General features: G+C 41.6%; 1 long non-coding RNA gene across 1 annotated transcript; it reads right to left on the bottom strand.

Annotated features, from left to right (window-relative positions):
- Nucleotides 1-1,282: 1,282 nt before the first annotated feature.
- On the bottom strand, nt 1,283-2,635 carry LOC307259849. Its single transcript, XR_013845164.1, has 2 exons — nt 2,399-2,635; nt 1,283-1,713 (listed from the first exon to the last, which is right to left on the bottom strand). It is a non-coding gene; the product is annotated as an uncharacterized lncRNA (long non-coding RNA).
- Nucleotides 2,636-21,405: the final 18,770 nt, after the last annotated feature.

The following is a 21,405-nucleotide window of genomic DNA, read 5'->3' as shown; positions in this document are numbered from 1 at the left end:
GGAGATTGACACAACCACTTAAAGGGAAAATTCGCCGATTTTCAACCTTAACTCATCTACCATAATATCCTTTGGGTTGCATTATATCCCCGTGTATTTTTTCAACATCGTCCGTTTCGCGGGGGCCGAGCTTCAAAAATCCATTCACCGGTGACGTTTCTGTGACGTTTCCGTGTCAAGGAAGAGCTCGTGCAGACTACAGACTCTTGGAGCCGAGCTCACCAACCCCCCTCCCTGTGAATCCAGGGGGCGGGCTCTAAAAGCACGTGCGAACCAAAACAAACCGTCTGTCCATGCCCATGGTCCGTGACAGTTTACTTGTATCATTTCCTGTATTGAAAATTGCATCTTTTCACACGGGCACAGACGATATGGATGAGGATACTTTAAAAAGTGTGTTGGCTGACTGGAATGAATCAGCAGGGTATTTAGTTGGGCCAGAGAAGCCTACACTGCTGAAGAAATTCAGCGAGGAAATACAGTATGCAGAGAGGCCGAGGCTGCAGCTGTTTCAGCCTTGGTTAGGGTTAGCCTTGTAAGACAATACAACTGGACCACCATTAGAAACCGAGAGACATTTTCAATATCCCAAAAATAATTTGGAAAAGACAACAAATACCAGCAAGACCGGGAGGGCAGATGATCATTGAGTGAGTAACATTATTTTTTTCTAGCATGTTGTAACGTTATCTTTGTCACATTGTGTTGTCTGAGCCATTGCACTGATGTTGCACTTAGCATGTCTATAGCACTTTTCAGAAGAACCCTTTACAACAGGTCAAATAAAATGACCAGTCTTTTGTTCTTACATTGGCTGCTATTGTTACATTATAGCTTTGTGGAGAGTAACCACTTGTTTTGTGTTTTAATTCCTTTAGACATAATCGACTTGTCACACGTCGGTTCTTGATTGAGTGGGTGCTCCAAAGGGGAGAGACTTGGCAAGGGGACCGCATCGTCTTACCTGATTGTGTCATACAGCGCATCAGAGCCAAATATCCATCTCCAAATGGTCACTACAGGCGACAGGCTGAAGAAGACGCTACGTAGAAGCTACGGATGAGCTATGATCAAATATTTTGACCTGTAAATACTGCTGCTAACTATGGACACTGATTGAGATTTAATCATGTGAAAATGTGTCAATTCTCCTTGACTGTATTTACAAATAAAAATAATTTTGTATAAACATGATTGTTTTTTGTCATTGCATAGGTAACCATTTTAATACATAGGTTTGACTTATCAACTAAAAGTGAAATAGTTTCAGAGAATCAAACACTTTATAAGGCATAGATAGAGTTTAATATAACAAGCAAGTAAAACAGTGTGCATTATTCTACACACAACTGTAAAGTATGTACATATACAAATGTAAAAAAGAAAAATAACATTTTCAAAAGCTTTGAGTTTCCAGTGTGTTGGGAAAAACAATTGTAGCATAATGCTTCCTTCGTCAAGTTACTGTTGAAATATTGAGTGATGTTTAGCAGCAGCTTCTTCTGTAGTTGGTTTTGGACATGTTGTGAGGGAGGGCAGGCTGAGGGAGCTGTAGTGATGATGACAGCACTTTGCAGGCAGCAGTCTCTTCTTCATGTGATGACGAGTTCTACGAGGGATGCTCTGAAGTGGTGCGTGTGTGCGGGATGTAAACAGTCTTCACAACAGAGTGCGTGGTCCTCGGACAATACACCATCTTCCTTTGGACCTCACCTGAAATGACAAATTATGATTGTATCACAAGGCCAGCCCAGCACTGAAGAGATGACAAAAGAAAAATCAATGTGTTATACTGTAAAGATAATGTTGCTGTTGCAATAAATATATAAAACAGACAAACCACTATGTAACCATAGATAGGTCAGTCAGTTAGTGCACTAACACAATAGTAGTCTTTTGTCTAAGAAGACATCATGTTTATATTAGCAGCCAAGCATACTGTATGCCAGGGTGTGGCTATGCATTTGCATTAGGAAGAGCCAAGACGACACAAGACTAGGGACATCAGTGCTAATCACCCAGCCATCACCATCAGCATAGCAATTGTTTATGGTTTTGGAAAGCTGATCATTTTAACGACATCGCTAATAACCATGCACATGGAAAACAAACACACAGTCACACACAAACAGTCTTGCAAATGCAACTAAATCTTCCTCAAGGATACACAGAGGGGCCTACTGCCCCCCTCACGAGTTCACTTCTAACTGTAGCTTAGCGGCTAAGGTAACTTGGCTACAGCTACAACCGGTAGACTAATTCCTCCTCGCCCCATCTATCAGCCTTACACCGGGACACAATATTCAACAGCGGTGTGGGCAGCACAGTTATTAATGTAGGGGAAACACTGATACTAACTACAGTAGGCTACTATGCAATTTAGCTCACGTTAGCTTACCTTTATTCGGATTCTTTTTCCCGGGGCTGGGGCTATGCATCACGCCGGTGAATAGGCAACAGGTAGGGCCTAGTATCTTCAGCTTACGCTTACTCCTGCTTCTTTTCTGTTTCCTAAAGTTGGCGCATCTAGGCACATTATAGGACGGCATGTTTTCTTTGTGGTAGTAGTCCAACAGTGAAATAATACGAAGCGCGCTATTACTGTACTGCTTACACGGGTCAGGTCCGTGCTGTGTTTGTCACCATGGTAACGCGAGCAGCTCGGAATCTGGGCAGGCTGCAGAGCGTACCCCCCCGCGCAATGCATCCTGGGGCCTGTAGGAACTGTAAAAACGGCTACGTCAGCCCCGCGTCATCAGTTTAAATCCGAAATCATTGTGCTCTCTGCCAATTCGAATCAATTTTTGGGGGGCTTTTTTCAATAGACTACTAATATACTCGGCCCTGATATACCATTCACATGAAAATGGGCGAATTTTCCCTTTAACAACTTGAACCACAATAGGAGCATATAAGATGTTCATGTATTTAGTTTGGTGTTGATTTACACGGGGCCAGCTACTACTGTAGGATGGAAAACACTTAACATATTGGTATGGTTCTAAAATGGCCACTTGTTATGTAAGTCACGTCTTGCAGGCTCTTAAACATGCAACAATACTAATGTGTTCCTTTCCAACAGTGATGTTATAACATAACAATACATATGGGCTGTATTTGTGTTCAGTAAACTTTAAGAAAAAACTACCTACAAAGGAAATGTCAGTTGTTAAACCACAAAGCTGGAAAATATAGAAATTATATCAAGAAGATATCCAGGGTTCAACATAACTTTTTTTTCCTACTGGCCCGCCGGGCCAGTGGATCGGAGTTTTACTGGCCCCTTGTATATTTTCACTGGCCCTGCACACACTTTTTTTTTCTTCATAATTTAGTGTCAATAATTATAATACCTGTATTAGAAAAATAAAGAAAGATAACCAGATCTAAAGGGAATATCTATACTGTAACAGTATAGATATTCCCTTTAGATTTGGTTATTTTTCTTTTAGTTAATTATATGAAATGTTGATATTGCTCATACACATAATATAAAACCAGGCAAACATATTGAATTAGAAGCCTACAACTGAAAGTATGTTGAAAGAGTCGGCCAGTATTTTAAAGTCCAGTAGTTTGATGGTTGTTTTTATTCTTGAATTTGGGCAGTTTAATGAATAGTTCACCTGCAGAAATCATGTTCAAACATAAAAAAAAATAAGAGATGAAGGTCTGATCATTCTTTGTGGTGTGGTAGGCTGTTTTTATTACTTTCTCTATATGCATTAGGGATGTGAATGTGTCGACCGAATGACCGGTTTTCCACTTGCGCTCAAGTTGACTTTAAAAATAGAATAGAAATCCGAAAATCAGTGGGTTATGCCGTTTTTTTTAATGGGAGATTTCACCGTGTATGTGAGTTCACGTCTGGTCGTGAGCGCGCTGCAGGAGTGTCACTTCTCCACGAAGTGTCAGTTTCACATAAGAGTCCAGTGTGGGACCATTTTTTCAAACTATTGATAAAAAACAATGCAGTGCAAAATATGCAGCATAAGTTAAACGCTCGTCTAAGACTATGATGTTAAATCACCTTAGAAACACACAATGCCTTCGTCCGATCACAGCAGCGTTTCACCGTGTGATCTCGCCAGCGAGTGAGCCGTCACGCAGATGAACTGTGGTTTGTGGCTAAAATTATAACCGGGGATATTCTCCCCGTTAGCGATTTCAATGGGAAATACTTCCGCGATCTGATTGAATGTCCCGAGCCTGAAAACACAGTGCCAAACTGCGCGACTATAGGAACTGTACAGTGAGCGGAGTCCCTCCGTTCGTTTCTGTCTACAACCGACACAATCACCGGAGACGCATTCACAGCGTTTAAATAACGCCTCTCATTTGTATTACCATTGGGGCTTGGATGCAAATACTGTAACATTACGGCGGCAGATAAAGGAAAAGCGCAGTTATCATTTTCTGCACCTCAACCTCTGCTGTGGGAAGAAAGAAAGGGGGCAAAGCAAGTTTTAATTTGTCGACTCGCAGGCGGACAGTAGGCAGCTCTGCCAAAGGAGCGAGAGTGCACCCGCTTGTTGCTCCGCCTGTCAAAACGCCCACGCATCGGTTGTCCACTGGCCTTTCATTAAAAAATATATTTTACATTAGGTTTATTATATTGAGTCTTAAATAAACACTGCTTTCATTCCGATTCTCAACGTGCATTTCGATGAACCATGATGTAGTCTACAAAAAGATACTGAACTGTGATTGGCCAGTCACTGGCCCGGGCGGGACAGTGACTGGCCAATCAACTTTCCCTGCATATGATTTTACTGGCCCCGGGCCATCGGGCTATACGTTATGTCGAACCCTGATATCTGTTTGATACATTTCTATAAACAGTGCTCAGGGTTTTTCCTGGCTCAGAATGGGCCTTTGGGGGGGTCAGTATGCGACCGACTTTTTTTGGAGTCGTGACTATGTTTAACAGTAAAGGCAAACGGTTCGTGTATTTTAAGAAGGTGTGGGGTTGGGAGAGGGCAGTTTCTGTCCAGATAAAGAGCATTTCAGTCAGCCTGTCAATCACTGCGTAACCATGGAGCTCACTGACGCTTATGAAATCACAATAAACAACCTGTAGATATGAAGTCAAAATACTAATAATGACTAGGCCTACCTATTTATTACTTTAATTGTTTCTAATTGATCTAAACCATTGAAATTGCAAGAAGGTAGGGCTGCTCAATTATGAAAAAATCATAATCATGATTATTTTGAGTAATCACATTGTGTTATCACGATTATTAAAGACAGTTAATCATTGATTTCAGAACATTATGCATTTATTTTACTTTTAACAAGGTTTTTTTCTAATAACACCATGACTTTGGACTTTAAACAAAGGCCTAATTGAACTGAAAACAGGGAGAACAGAAATAGGCTAAATAAGTGAAACATATTTTTAATAATTGAATAAAATAAATATGTCAAAATAAAATAACCAGTTGTAAATGGTGTTGATAGGGCACGTCTTTTGATAGCATTAAATGTAAGGGCATGATTTATTTATGTCAAGGAGCAGGGTGGATAGGCAGCTGCATTGTAGTGTTGACAGTTGTGGTGGCAGGAATCAAGGAGCTTTAAACCTCCTGTGTTTTTTATTCATTGATTGCTTGGTCATAGACCACTATGATTCGACTTACAGTGAATAAACAAATTGGTCGGGATGTTTAGAGGTGCAGATCAGGTCGTATATGCCTTTTTTTTTCTCTCGCTCTCTCGCGGTCGCGTATGTGCAGAGCCGGCCCGAGGCATAAGCGAACTAAGCCGCCGCTTAGGGCCCCCGACTGCCCCTAAAAAAAATTAAAAAAATTTTAGTTTGTGTGTTTGATATTAACATCATACTATGCAAATGTGAGTTATCATACAAAAAAAGGAATAAAATGTTTTGGTCTAGATAATTAATAGCCTAAAAATTTAATCAGTTCATCTGGGAGGAAATCCGAAATTATCTGATCATGTCACGTTCACATCCATGCACAGTGTGTATTGAGTTTATTCAAAAACAATTGGAAATGGGGCTGCCCTCAGTTGCCCATGCACTGTGTATAGTCTATAGCCTATGTCAGCCTTGTCTGTGGAAAAAAAGATACAGTAGCTGGACAACAGAGTTCTTCTGCTTCGTTCCTCACACTGCATTTAAATGCATTCACTATATTACAGAGAAATATGTCCCGTAAAAGAAAAAGAGCTCCAAACCCAACCCATAATATTTTATTTTATATTAATATTTTTATGGAAAATCCATGTGTCCTTCTTCAATAGCTTCTAATTCATCTGACCCAGTGTCTCCAAATTATTTGTTCACACAAAATTTCTCAGATTTAGCCTCTTAATTTTCCTCTCAAAGTGCACCAGATTCATGCATTTCACTTTAAAAAGGTTAAAAAAATCTTCCGGGGGGGCATACCCCCGGACCCCCCTAGGAGGGTCTGAATCTCGGCTGTCTAATATTTTTGCACAGTCGCACAGTGGAGGCACTAGCGGAAAACGCTGGGTGTGTGAATGATATTTAACAAAGATCTATAGTTTCAGCAGCGCTAACATTGGAGAGGGGCCCCCTAATCATATTTCGCTTAGGGCCCCCTGAAGGCTTGGGCCGGCTCTGCGTATGTGACCCGCGTGTCCGCGCCTGACAAATCTTGCACATCATTTTAGTTTGTTGTGAGTCTGAAGTGTTTTCAGACAACACAATTAATTTTACCTTTATTCTCGTCATCTAGAAGTTTTTCAAAACACCCGCTGCTGAAATTATAGATCTTTGTGAAATATCATTCACACACCCAGTGTTTTCCGCTAGTGCCTCCACTGTGCAGCTGTGCGAAAATATTAGACAGCCGAGATTCAGACCCTCCTAGGGGGGTCCGGGGGTATGCCCCCCCGGGAGATTTTTTTAACCTTTTTAAAGTGAAATGCATGAATCTGGTGCACTTTGAGAGGAAAATTAAGAGGCTAAATCTGAGGGCCCCCCTGGCGGTCGGGGGCCCTAAGCGACCGCTTAGTTCGCTTATGCCTCGGGCCGGCTCTGTTGGCGCTCCTGATTTTCCTTTGGCGCTGGATAAATCCGCTTTGGCGCGCCAAAACTTTCTCTATGCAGGAAAAACCCTGCTATGTCAAATCATTGGAAACCCTTTGAGCCTTCACACTTTATTTATCAAACCCGATAATCCTATGTGTTTTGGGTTACACCAAACTAATGAGAAAATCTGATTCTTTTTCATGCATTTATTTTGGTGCAAAGTAGGAGCACCCTTTGTGTCATTAGAGTAGAGTGTTTGGAACTGCTCTCTTTGACTGTCAGATGAAACCAGCTTTATATACAGTATTTTATCATATTTAACAGACAACAACAATGAGTTGTTTAATTGAACAAATAATATGCAGATGAATTTATTTTTATTTTTATTGCAATTCAGAGATGGATTGGGAAATATTTCCTCACAACTTTACATCTTGTGTGTAATGGTCCGAACAGTTTGGACCAGCTAAAGCTTAGGGGCCCTTAACACGGTGAAAACGTGACAGTTTTCCCTGCTGTAGATAGCTCTTCCGGACAATTTGATGCATAAAACCTTACTGTAACCGAAAAGTAATGCCACTAACGTTCATAAAGCGGTTGGTGTACGCCTGGTATTGTGAATGAAAAGCTTTCTGTCCTCTTGTTTTCACCGCATTGAACGCGTGAAAACAGAAGACATGCTGATAGTGAGGGGCTTTGTGAGCAGCTACTTTCCTGTTAAGGTGCGAACACACCAAACGCGTTGGGCGCGGTGGCCAAAGCGCCCAACGCGCCCGATCTGGCGCTTGGTCATTTTGTGTCAAAAAATGGTCCAACGCGCCCAACGCACCATCGCGCCTACGTAGCTAGATGAGCCCGCCCCTTTCTTTATATGTCCATGGCCCGCCCAAAACTTTTTCCCCCGCTTTTTCTATTGCTGATCAACCATGGCTGAGATAATCCCCATCGCTGCGCTCTATCTTTTGTGGGAGTCCGAGGAACGGAGGAAACCCATGACATCCTCCGCAGACGGCCACAGTTGGGTGAGTTTCACCACCTGCTGCAGGAACTCCGCCTGGATGACGGCCGGTTTCAGCGGTACTTTCGATTGACTCGGGCCCAGTTTGATGACCTGCTAGCCCGGGTTGGTGCTAGGATGTCCCGGCAGGACACCAACTACAGGCGCTCCATACCAGCTGCGGAGCGCCTGTCCATCTGTCTCCGGTAAGTTGCGGTTTCATAGCCCAATTCATTTATCAAAAGCAGCACATTCTGTAGTCAAACATTATCCACATAACGGGGAGAACTTGTTCGGGCGCGTGTTCTGAAATTGCACAGGCCTACGTCTATTTCCAATGCGCTGTTTATATGAGTTGTGACCCATTTATTCAAGCATCGTGCACTATGCTAACCCGTGGCATAGGCCATTGTGACATCACAGGCAATATTGTGTCGGTGGAAAACCAGGTTGAAATGTTCCTGAGAAGCAAAGGCATTAGTCTGGATCTGGAGAACGTGGATTCCTGTTTTCTTCTCCCGAAGGGAAAATTCGCCAAAAAGCGTGCTGTCATTCTGAAATTCGTGAGTAGAAAGCACAAGATAAATTTGCTCAGTCAAGGCAGGAAGCTTAAAGGCGAACAAATTGGAATGAGCGAAAATCTAACCAAGAGAAACGCTTATTTGGCCTATCAAGCTAGAGGGTTAAAAAAATGTGGACAGGTCCAACAAACTTGGACGAGAGATGGAAGAATCTTCATCAAAATGAATGGAGCTACACCCGAAGAAGCTAAAATTGTGCAAATCAGAACCGAGGAAGATCTGGTTCAATTCCGGAGGGAAGAGGACCTGAACGACTCAAGCAGCGAGGATGAGTAACACAACTGATTGGATAAATGATCATGAAAGGCTGGAGTTATTAGCTAATCATTATGTGGAACCCACATTTTCGGACCCAAATGAAATAATTGACCCAGACAATCATTTCTACAATATCGGGAATAGAGACTGTCATTACCATACTGAGGATCAATTCATAAGTCGCTTTCATTCAAATGGGAAATTGTCCATCATTCATTTTAATAGCAGAAGTCTCTACACAAATTTTTCACAGATTAAGGATTATCTACAGAAATTCTCCAACCCGTTTAACATCATTGCTGTATCAGAAACATGGATTAATGATGGCAAAGGCATGGACTTCCAATTAAAGGGATATAAACTGGTTTGTGTCAACAGAATGAACAAGAGAGGGGGAGGAGTGGCCCTTTTTGTGGATGAAAATATAAGGTTTGAAATCGTAAATAGCATGTGCACTGCAATTGATAACCTTTTGGAATGTGTGACTATTGAAATTCTAATGAAGGATAAATGTTTAATTATCAGCTGTGTGTACAGAACACCCGATTCAAAAATGGAAGACTTTATAGAATACATGGGAGAATTGTTTTCGAAGTCAAATCAAAAGAAGATATTTATCTGTGGGGATACAAACATTGATTTACTAAATACTACTAATTCACTGACTGAAGAATTTGTAAATACATTGCATGTTATGGGTATTCAGCCCTTAATTACAAGGCCAAGCAGGATTACAGTAAATAGTGCCACGTTAATAGACAACATATTTACGAATGTTATGGGGGATGAAATAGAAAGTGGACTCCTGATTAATGACATAAGCGACCATTTACCTGTATTTGCTATATACGATTGGAAACAAAAGTTGCAGCAGAGAACAAACAAAGATATATTTGTAAGGTTGGAAACTGATGAGAGGATAGAAGCACTGAAAAATGACTTATTGACGCATAATTGGGACTCTGTATACAAGGGGAAGGATGTTAATGCAAGTTTCGATTTATTCCTGCAGATATTTCAAAGGCTGTATGAAAAAAATTGTCCACTAAAAAAAAGGGCCTTAAAGCAAAGACATGATAAACAGTGGCTAACTAAATCCTTGATAAATGCTTGCAAAAAGAAAAATACATTGTACAAAAGATTCATAAAAGCAAGGACACCAAAGGCGGAGTTAAAATATAAAATCTATCGTAACAAGCTAAATAGCATTCTCAGAGACTGTAAAAAGAAATATTATGGTAAGTTGTTAGAAACAAATGCAAATCAACCCAAAAAATTGTGGGATATAGTAAATACAGTGTTAAGAAATGACAGCAGAATACATAATTATCCTCAGTATTTCCATGAAAATAACGTTAAGTTTGAATGCATGAACACTGCGGTAAATAAACTAAATGAATTTTTTGTTAATATTGGACCTAATTTAGCAAAAGGGATCTGTGGGAAGAGTGTAGGGGAGTCTGGCGAAAATGAAGCGTCTCTTCAACACTCCATGTTTTTGAAGCCAGTCGAGGCCAACGAGATAAGGGAGATATTGCTCGGAATGAAAACAAAGACCTCTAGAGACGCGCTTGGGTTTCACATGAAAGTAATCAAATCAGTGCAAGAAAGTATTATTAAACCCCTAGCACACCTCTTTAACCTATCTTTTCAAACAGGAATGTTTCCTTCTAACATGAAAGTAGCTAAGGTTATACCATTACATAAGAATGGTGATGAACATTCATTTACTAATTATAGACCAGTCTCACTTTTAACACAATTTTCTAAAATTCTGGAAAAGTTATTCAGCAATAGACTTGATGAATTCATTACTAAACATCAACTTCTGTATGACAGTCAATTCGGCTTTAGAAAGAATCATTCCACCGCACTGGCCTTGGCTGAATCGGTAGAAATTATTAGTAATGCTATTGATCACAAATTGTACTCTATAGGAATTTTCTTAGACCTCAAAAAAGCATTCGACACTATTAATCATGACATCCTTCTTAATAAATTGGAGAAATATGGCATTCGAGGTTTGGCACATGACTGGGTCAGAAGTTATTTACATGACAGGAAACAATTTGTGAAATTAGGGGAGTTCACATCGACATGCTTAGATATTGTTTGTGGGGTCCCTCAGGGGTCAATCTTGGGGCCGAAATTATTCCTGCTTTATATAAATGACATATATAAAGTGTCGAAAGTCTTAAGGTTGATTTTATTTGCGGACGACACAAACATCTTCTATTCGGGGAAAGATCTGAATAATATGGTTGAGATCGTAAACAGTGAATTGACTAAGTTACATGGGTGGTTAAACCGAAATAAGTTATCACTAAATTTAGAAAAAACTAAATTCATGATGTTTGGCAGGAGAGCATCAGATGTCGCTGTAAAAATCAAGGTAAATGGGATTGAAATTCAAAGGGTCAAGCAACACAAAGTCCTAGGGGTAATAATTGACGATAAATTAAGCTGGAAACCACAAGTTAGCCATCTCAGGGGCAAAATAGCCAGGAGTATTTCTATACTTTGGAAAGCACAACATTGTTTCAATCAAAAGGCCTTGCTTGTATTATACTGGAGTTTAGTTTCCCCACATCTGCATTACTGTGCTGAAATATGGGGAAACACTTACAAAGGTACATTGCACCCGTTGGAGATTCTTCAAAAGAAAGCAATACGAATTATTTACCAAGCCAATTACAGGGCACACACTAATAACTTTTTTATTGAAGGCAGAATTCTCAAATTACGTGATGTGGTAAATTACCACACAGTACAAATTATTTACAAGGCTTCAAAGAAAAGCCTTCCTAACAGTTTACAAGCAATGTTTGAAGACAGAGAAGTTTCGCATGATTTAAGAAGAAAAGGTAAATTCACGGAGAAAAATATACGGACCACACTTAAATCCTTTTCGATATCTGTAAATGGTATTAAGCTGTGGAATGGACTTGATGAAGTTGTCACAGGGAGTTGCAGTTTGCGCAATTTCAAAGCAAATTATGTTTCAAAAATTATTGAAAATTACAGACTAATAACCTGAGCACAATGTCAATGTCACTTTCATTACAATGTTGTAACAAATAATACAGGCCAGCAGACAGACTTGTTTTGGAATACTTTTGCAGAAGTGTTTAGACTACCAGTTTAGTAATGGAACAGGCCAAATACAAGGCCACTTCACACTTTATACACTTGGCATTGTCACAGAAAAACTGAACTGTGCTGAACTGATTTTAAAAGCTGAAGCAATTAGATTAAAATTGACTGTGTATTGGACTGCAGATTCTTAAAAAAAAAAGTATGTGTATGTGTGTATATGTGTATATGTATATATATATATATATATATATATATATGTATGTGTATGTATATGTATGTGTATGTGTGTGTGTATATGTATGTATGTATATACATATATAGCTATATATATATAAAAAATAATGTTTTTTGTTTGTTTTAATTTTATTTTGAAACAGTAATCTGTGTATCTGAATCCGAATTTGATGAAAATGGGGGCGGGACCTGATAAGCCTTTGGCTTCTTCCGTCTCCCTTCGGACAACACAAAGTATGATGTATGAATATTTGCAAGAGAAAATTGTGTATTGTGTGGAATTGTCCGAAAGAATAATAAATAAATAAATAAATATTCAATGAGTTAAATTCAACACAAGTCAAACGAAAGCGTGCTGACACGACATGGTGATAAAACAGTTTGCTTTCCTCATTGCACATGTTTCCCTCTTGCACCTACCTGCTCTGCATTTATGTCAATGCTCCACCCAGTGTTTCAACATGAAGGCAAATCCTCATATACATGCATGTCACCAGTTTTATACAAACTAAATAAATGAATGCATCATGGCTCCAACATATTCATTCCTCCTATTGTACTATGTGAGTAAATTCCAAATTGACCTACTTGTCGTGCTTTTGAAAGTAAAATAAGCTGATGCAAATCCAGTGTAAACACTAGTCAAGACATTTACCTGTGCAGTGAGATAATTGACCTACAGATTTGGTATACAACTGAAACTCTTAATAAGGCTAAAATAAATTATTCATGTGTTGCAGATTCCTGGCTACTGGCAACTCGTTTCGCACGATCGCCAACAGCTTCCGGGTCGGGGCCTCCACCGTGGCATCCATCGTGTCCGATGGGGTGACGGAGATCTGGGACAGCCTGGTGGAGGAGTTCATGGCGGTGCCCACCACGGAGGACTGGAGGGCGATTGCTCAGAAGTTCGAGGAGCGGTGGGACTTCCCTCTCTGTTGCGGTGCCATCGATGGGAAGCATGTAGTTCTGAAGGCCCCTGCGAACTCCGGTTCGCAGTTCTTCAACTACAAGGGAACATTTTCCATCGTTCTCTTGGCAGTTGTCGACGCAGACTACTGCTTCCGCATCATCGATGTGGGGGGCTACGGGAGAACCAGTGATGGAGGAATCCTGGCCAACTCAGCGTTTGGTCAGGCCCTCCGTGCTGGCAATCTTAAGCTCCCTTCTGACAGAGTACTGTCAGTGCATGCGCAGAGAGGACCCCTGCCTCATGTGTTTGTAGCGGACGAGGCCTTTCCGCTACGGACCGACCTCATGAGGCCATTCCCCGGATGCATCCTCCCCCGAGAGCGGCGCGTCTTCAACTACCGACTGTCCCGGGCCCGGTTGGTGGTGGAGGACGCCTTCGGCATGCTTTCCTCTCAGTAGCGGATCTACAGGAGGGTCATGGAGGTCCGTCCTGAGCTGGCGGAGAGATGCGTCAAGGCCACTTGTGTGCTGCACAACTTCCTCCGGAGAACATCCGTGAGACCTTCACTGCTTACTTCTCTGCAGAAGGGTCCCTCTCGTGGCAGAACACCATCATCTAGTGCAGTGCACTACAACCCCAAAACGGCTCTTTTAAGAGCCACCCACACAAAACGAAAGAGATGATTCCTTCATTATTATTAAATTGTTATTAAAATTGTTATATTAAGTAGCATAATGTATGTATATTTGTGTCGGTGCATGCTAGATCTTAAAATCATATATTGAGAAAAGAGTTAATAAAAATATTTTATTTTAAAAAAAATATAACAAAATAGAACAATATATTATAAATCAAATCAACAGTGCCCCAACAAGTAGAAATAAATAGAAATCTAGAATAATAATATAATAATATTAAAATTAAAATTAAAAAAACATACAGAATAAAAAAACAAGAACATTAACATCTGCCTGAAAAAAGAAGCTGTTGTTTGTGAGAAAGAATAAAGTTATAAAACATTTTACTATCTATCTATCTATCTATCTATCTATCTATCTATCTATCTATCTATCTATCTATCTATCTATCTATCGATTATTAAATTGATCTATCTATCTATCTATCTATCTATCTATCTATCTATCTATCGATCTATCTATCTCACAAACAACAGCTTCTAGCAGCCCAGTTCTTTCCCTGGAGAGAGTGTCACCACAACTCGAGCTAATAAAAGCTTATTATAAAGGTTCCAAATTGAGCGTGAAATTTGTGTTGTCAAATATGACCTTGTGAATTTGAAATTGAACATAACTCATTCGGTCGGGTGACTCTCTCCAGGGAAGGAACTAGGCCGAGGAGAAACTTAGTTGCAGCTGACTCGGGGGGTGGTGGTGGGGGTGGGGGAGGCTGGGCAGCACGGGCAGAGAAAGCCTGCAGGGCCTGGAGGATGGCCTCCTGGAGTGGGGTGTTGGGATCCTTAAGGACCCTTCCTCTCTTCCTCTTCCTCCCTGTATAAAATGTAAAACATAATGTGTAAGTTAGTGCAATACTACCTTCACAAGTGAAAAGCCAAAACTTTATCAATACACCTGTTGAACATGCATGTGTGGTTGGTTGGAAGTGTTGTCACTTTCACTTATGCCTCGTTTCCACCGAGTAGAGCGGGTCGGATCGGAGCGGTTCGGTCCGGGTAGTTTGGCTTTTCATTTGCCAAAAGTTGGGTAGGGTACGGTTTAAGCGCACCTAACCGCTCTGAGCCGCTCCCGATCTCAGTACTCCTCCGTAGGGGTACTAGCCGCCTGAAAGCTGGCCGAAACGGCGGAGCCGTCATTTGATTGGTCGAAATAATCATTTCCGCCATGTGTAGTCATCTCGGCAAGAGTGAAGAGAGTCTTGTGTATTGGCGAAAATGTGAGCACAGCAATGTTTATTGTGTGGTGTTTTTCCTCGTCAATAAATTAATCAGTTGGTTACACTGTGTCCCACTAGTTACGTAGCTGCCGCAGCCAGCGCTGTTCTCTCACTGTCTCTATCAGTTGCAACTTGCACCGAGCCGTCTCTGTGTGTTTTCGCCATAGATAGTAGGCTAGTAAATACACGCTCACAACAACACGGGGGGAATAAATAAAGCAACGGCTGGTTTGACCAAGCAAAAACGAGAGATCGCTGGCTTGTGAGCGCGGCACTGTTTATTGTGTGCTGTTTTTCCTCGTCATTAAATGAATCAGTTGGTTACACTGTGTCCCACTGCTACGATGTCACGTAGCTGCCGCAGCCAGCGCTGTTCTCTCACTGTCTCTATCAGTTGCAACTTGCACCGAGCCGTCTCTGTGCTCACAACAACACGGGGGGAATAAATAAAGAAGCGGCTGGTTTGACCAAGCAAAAACGAGAGACCGCTGGCTTGACCACAGTTGTTCCACAGCCCGATAGTTTAACCCACATTCTGGCGGAGGCTATCGCAGTCCAGCCTAAACCCCGCCCCACCAGTAAGGGTAGGGTCCGCGGTGGAAACAACACCGAGATTCTTAAAAGTGAGCTGTCCCGCTCTGACCCGCTCTGATCCGACCCGCTCTACTCGGTGGAAACGAGGCATTATAGTAGTAATCCATTAACAGTCTTCATATCAGTTAAAGCTTTAACGGTTAGCCATAAACATAGTTGAACCCCTGAAATGAATGCTATACATCTTTGTCCTGTACATACCGCTCGGTGGTCTAGGGGCAGGGACAGGAACAGGAGCAGGAGCCGGAGATGGAAGAGCCTCAGGGACAGGTACTCGGCCAGCAGCAGGGGCATCATCAGGGTCGGACTCACTCCCTGAGGGCTGGTCTATGTTATTGAGAAAAAAGTCTTATTTGTTTTGGCTTGGAAGATATATGAATTATCTATATTACAGCACTCTAAAGATGGAGACATAGACTTCCGGTTGGCACGCGGTAGAGGATGGCAGGCTAGCAAATCGCTCTCCCACCTTCTAAATATATTTCCCCGGAATCAAGTACGTTAACGAAATAAGACACACACAACATATGGAAGGGGATAAGAACAGGCGAGCCAGGGGCAGAACGGCCACAAGGACGGAGAGAAATGAGAAATCAGCGATGGAGAGTGACGACGGTGTCAATGCTAACTCGCCTAGCCCGCGCAGGCTTGATACTACCGAAGCTAGCTTGCTGGCTAATATCCACACCGAGATCAGGACGATGCGTGCGGATGTTAAAAAGGAGCTTAGTGCACATTGTCATAAGCTAAGAGAGGACGTTAAAAATTGTAAATCACATTTAATTCGATTTCACAATTATTATTAGCAAGAAATAATGACAAGTGTGCTTGTTAATATAATTGGGATAATATACAGTCTGTCACAAATTATTATGCAAATTGGAATTAAGTGCCATAAACATTACATTTTTTGTATTTAATTTAAACTCATGGATGGTATTGTGTCTCAGGGCGCTTTGGATCATTGAAATCAATCTCAGACACCTGTGATAATCAGTTTGCTAAGTAAGCCCAATCAAAGGAAATCTACTTAACAAGGACATTCCACATGATTAAGCAGACAACAGGTTTCAAGCACTATGGGAAAGAAAAAGGATCTCTCTGCTGCCTAAAAGCGTCAAATGAAAAGGTATGAAAACATTAGATATTTCACGAAAACTTAAGTGTGATCATCGTACTGTGAAGAGATTCGGGTTTGTTCGGATAAAGGTAATATGAGGAAGGTTTCTGCCAGACAAATTCATCGGAATAGGAGAGCAGCTGCTTAAATGCCATCACAACGCAGCAGACAGGTATTTGAAGCTTCTGGTGCCTCTGGAGTCTCGCAAACCTCAAGGTGTAGGATCCAGAAGTTTGCAGTTGTGCATAAACCTATTATTCGGCCACCCCTAAACAATGATCACAAGCTGAAACAGTTGCACTGGGCTCAGGAACACATGAAGACTCATCTTCAAACAGTCTTGTTTACTGATGAGTGCCGTGCAACCCTGGATGGTCGGATGGATGGAGTAGTGGATGGTTGGTGAATGGCCACCATGTCCCAACAAGGCTGCGACGTCAGACAGGAGGTGGTGTAGTCATGTTTTGGGACGGAATCATGGGGAGAGAGCTGGTTGGCACCTTCAGGGTCCCTGACGGTGTGAAAATGACCTCGGCAAAGTATCAGTGGCGGCTGGTGAATTTTCTTTTAGGTGGGGCTGAAATTTTATAAACCAAACCCCTGTAGGGGTGTCTGGGGGGATCCTCCCCCAGAAGATTTTTTTGTGATTTTCACATACAAATGAAGCATTCTGGTGCATTCTGACAAAATAGAAAATTTCCTTACAAAGACAAATGGGGCAGGGGAACTAGGTTTTAACTTAATTTATTTGCCTTGTAGAATTCAGCAAGATTAAAAGTGCAAATAACAATTGAGAATTATACACAAGTTAACATTCTCTCTCTCTCTGGCGTTAATCGGTATCACACCCAGAAGTACAAGCCTTCAAAGACTGAATAAGAGATAATAAAAGTTGAAATAAATCATCAGCAAGTGCTGGGAAACAAGTGATTATGATCACTGATAAAGGTGGTGCGTCACACCACCATAGGTTTGCAGAGAATTATATATATACAATATGCACACTAAAAACATGATACCAACATAGGTTTGCAGAGAATTATTTACAATATGCACACTAAAGGCATGATGCCAACATAGGCAATAGGTGAGGTTCTAGTGTTATGAACGTGTCGCATAAACAAGCCACGTGATAATGGTAAGTCTAGCAGTAATCATACATGCTCAAAGTTTAAAAAAGCACTGCATAATATTTTGAGTTGCACTACTCGCAGGGCCGCCCATAAGGGGTAGAAAGTGGGAAAGCTTTCTAGGGCCCAGCCACCAGGGGGGGCCCAGAGAGAGAATTCTCTTTTTTTTTTTTTTGCAGATTACCTAAGTCAACCTTTATTATGAACGCTATAAGAGAACTTTCTATAAAAGAAAACATTTTATTCATTGTTACTTGGGTAAAATATATCACATTTTATATTGAAAAACTAAAAGTATCATGGGTCGTTTTTTCCCCCTCAAAACCGTTGCATGCATTGATGATGAGCAAGCTAACCTAGCAAGCTCAGTGATGCCAGGACCTGAACATAAATCAGGGTACCAGAAAAGAAAGGAAAAAAAAGAGGGAACTTTCAAGGGCTTTAGACCCCCGGAAAATTCCTTAATATCAGTATTTCTGCTAGCAGAAGTGTATTTTCAATTCAGAGATACTGTGATATTTCATAAAGTTTTGAGGTGTCTTTGAAATTATTCTGTATATTTTATCTATTATTTTCTAAGAAAATTAGAAAATTACATATTTAGCCTTTAAATGAAGGTGGCAGATGGTTGTTATAGCCTACTGATGAGGAAAGCTTCTGGTAGCAGTGCTATCATGGTAAACCCCCCCTACAGCATTGGTGTGTCTAAAAGCTTACATTACAGGAAATGTTACAGTAAATGTGCCAAAAAGCAGGTGCAGAGATCTTGCAAGAGCAGAAAATTTCCGCTCTAGCGCTGCGCGCGCTCGCATCGTTGGGGTCTCTGCCCACTACTATTTCCAGTAGCCCACCTTAATCTGACTGGCTAGAACCGGCCCTGTGTACAGGTATGTGTTTATGTAGGAATAAGCGCATCATGCACATTGATACAAGTTCAGTATGAGTAAAGGGGGCCCAATGACTGGACCTTTTCAGGGGCCCAGTCATTTCTCTGGGCAGGCCTGACTACTCGTAGACTGTAGAAGAGGGCTGCTACTACAACTGCTAATAGGGATGCTAACGGACCACGAGCAGAGAGGTGTGTATCTCCTGCTCTGACCGCAGCTGGGAGGGACTGCTGCGCGAGGACCGGGCCACCTGTCAGTGCTCTGTTACGGGAGAGGGGCCGGGGAGTCTCCCGCTGCCCGTTGAGAAGAGTTAAAAGTGATACTTGCCTTGGCGAAAAAGTCACCAATAACACCAGAAAAAAAGCTAGAGTTGTCGCTTGTCGCTGTTTTGAAAAAAAAGTTGCCAGGGGGGTTGAAAAGTCGCTAAATAGTCGCTAAGTTGGCAACACTGCACGCGACTCCGCGAGCAACCGTTAGTAGATCCGAATGCTGTTGTGTTTGTTTTTAGGTAACCAGTTACTGGGCGCCAATGCCCAGCGCCCCAAACCCTCAATATCAATAGAAATTGATAGGGCCACTCTGAGTGAACGAGGGTTTGGGGCGCCGTGAACTGGCGCCCGTAGAAGCTAAATGAGTCAGTTTAGAGCTTGAATTTCGCCATGAAATGTAAATACAGTGCCAGAATATAAATTCAGTGTGCATTCTTAAGTAAAATTAAATAGTTTAGTTGCCTCAAATTAACACACAAAAAAAACTATTTATTTTTTTTGAGGGGGAGGAGGGGGGGCGGTGCCCTAGCGCCCTCTATGGGCCAGCCGCGGCTGCAAAGTGTGTAGAGTTTATGACTCACCACTTTATTCCGTGGTACTAAAAGGACAGTGCCTTCCGTAGTAAAATCATTATTTTTTATTTTTATTTTTTGTTGATATTAACATCATATTATGCAAATGTAAGTTATCATACAAAAAAAGGAAAAAAATGTTTTGGTCTAGATAATTAATAGCCTAAAAATGTAATCAGTTCATCTGGGAGGTAATCCGAAACTATCTGATCATGTCACGTTCACATCCATGCACAGTTTATTTAAAAACAATTGGAAATGGGGCTGGCCTCAGTTGCCCATGCACTGTGTATAGTCTATAGCTTATTTCAGCCTCGTCTGTGGAAAAAAAGATACAGTAGCTGGACAACAGAGTTCTTCTGCTTCGTTCCTCACACTGCATTTAAATGCATTCACTATATTACAGAGAAATATGTCCCGTAAAAGAAAAAGAGCTCCAAACCCAACCCAGAGGACCCTCCATAATACTTTATTTTATATTAATATTTTTATGGAAAATCCATGTGTCCTTCTTCAATAGCTTCTAATTCATCTGACCCAGTGTCTCCAAATTATTTGTTCACACCAAATTTCTCAGATTTAGCCTCTTAATTTTCCTCTCAAAGTGCACCAGATTCATGCATTTCACTTTAAAAAGGTTAAAAAAAACGGTATTGAGGGCCCGTAATTTATTGTTATCCACCATACTTTTTCTACTTCTTATGTCTTCCACTGTTTTTCTAGCTCTATCTCCTCCCACACTAGCCTGGCTCCGCCCGCCCTACCTACTTCCGGCCAAATTTCATTTTCCCTTCAGTAGTCAGTCTGGGGTTGGGTGGTATTAGTGGAATCTAGCTGAGGAAAATTTCCGGCCGTCCAATCAGCGAACAGAGCGAGTGGCTGAGAACGATGACGTTGAAGTCGCGGTCCAGTTTCAGTTGAATGCTGCGTTCCTTTATACTCGGAAGAAGGAGATTTCCGACTTGGTAGTTCCGAGTTCCGACCTGTCTGTGTTCCAGTGCATCTGCTCGCGAAAGTATGGGCGCCGACAACCTTTCTCGTCCAAATAACTAAACGTTAGGCTCTAGCAAGTTACCGTTGCCAGGTACCGGTAGATCCATAGACCACAATATGTAGTGAAGTCAGAAATTTCCGAGTTCCCTGTCCAACTTGAACGCACCGTCAGAAGCCGGCTCATGACACACGTGACGACCAAACGTTATGCGATTGGTTGGCTAATCCAGAGTGGCACTGGGCAGATCCAATAGTTCTAGGGCCGGTTTCGCAGACATGGATTAAGCCTAGTTCTGGACTAAATTGTACTTTCAATGGACAATCTCCATTCAAAATTCCATTTAGTCCAGGACTAGGCTTAATCCATGTCTGTGAAACTGGCCCATAAACTTCACCAGACACCCGCCTCCAAGTGAGTGAACGTTTGCCAATTACAGCAGTTCCAGACCTTCTCTACAAATTAAATTAAGTACGATGGTCTGGTTGGACCAGGCTACTACCACACTGTTGAATGTAGAAACGCAAAAATCTCACAGAATGTCCGTCCCCACCCCACGGGGTGTGCTATTCAGTTTTTTGGTTTTCCACAAGGGGGCACTGTTATGAAAAAAGTTTGAGAGGTCACGCCCCGCACACCGTAAGTCCGATTACGGTGCATCATGGCGTCTACTCCAACTAAGGCCTGGTAAGCAAACTGCAGTGTGATGAGCAGTACAATGTTGGAAATAAGTAAGTGGTAGTGTACGTCTGTATGTTCAAGATTTGTTTTTGATTAACTCAGTTTAGCTGTGTCAGCAAGCTTGATGCAGGCTAAAGTATCCTAGATCAAACG

The sequence above is a fragment of the Ammodytes marinus genome, assembly GCF_949987685.1.
Source record: "Ammodytes marinus genome assembly, chromosome: 13".
NCBI classification, from domain to species: domain Eukaryota; kingdom Metazoa; phylum Chordata; class Actinopteri; order Uranoscopiformes; family Ammodytidae; genus Ammodytes; species Ammodytes marinus.
The sequence above is the reverse complement of the archived record's forward strand: the minus strand, read 5'-3'. Positions and strand labels throughout refer to the sequence as shown.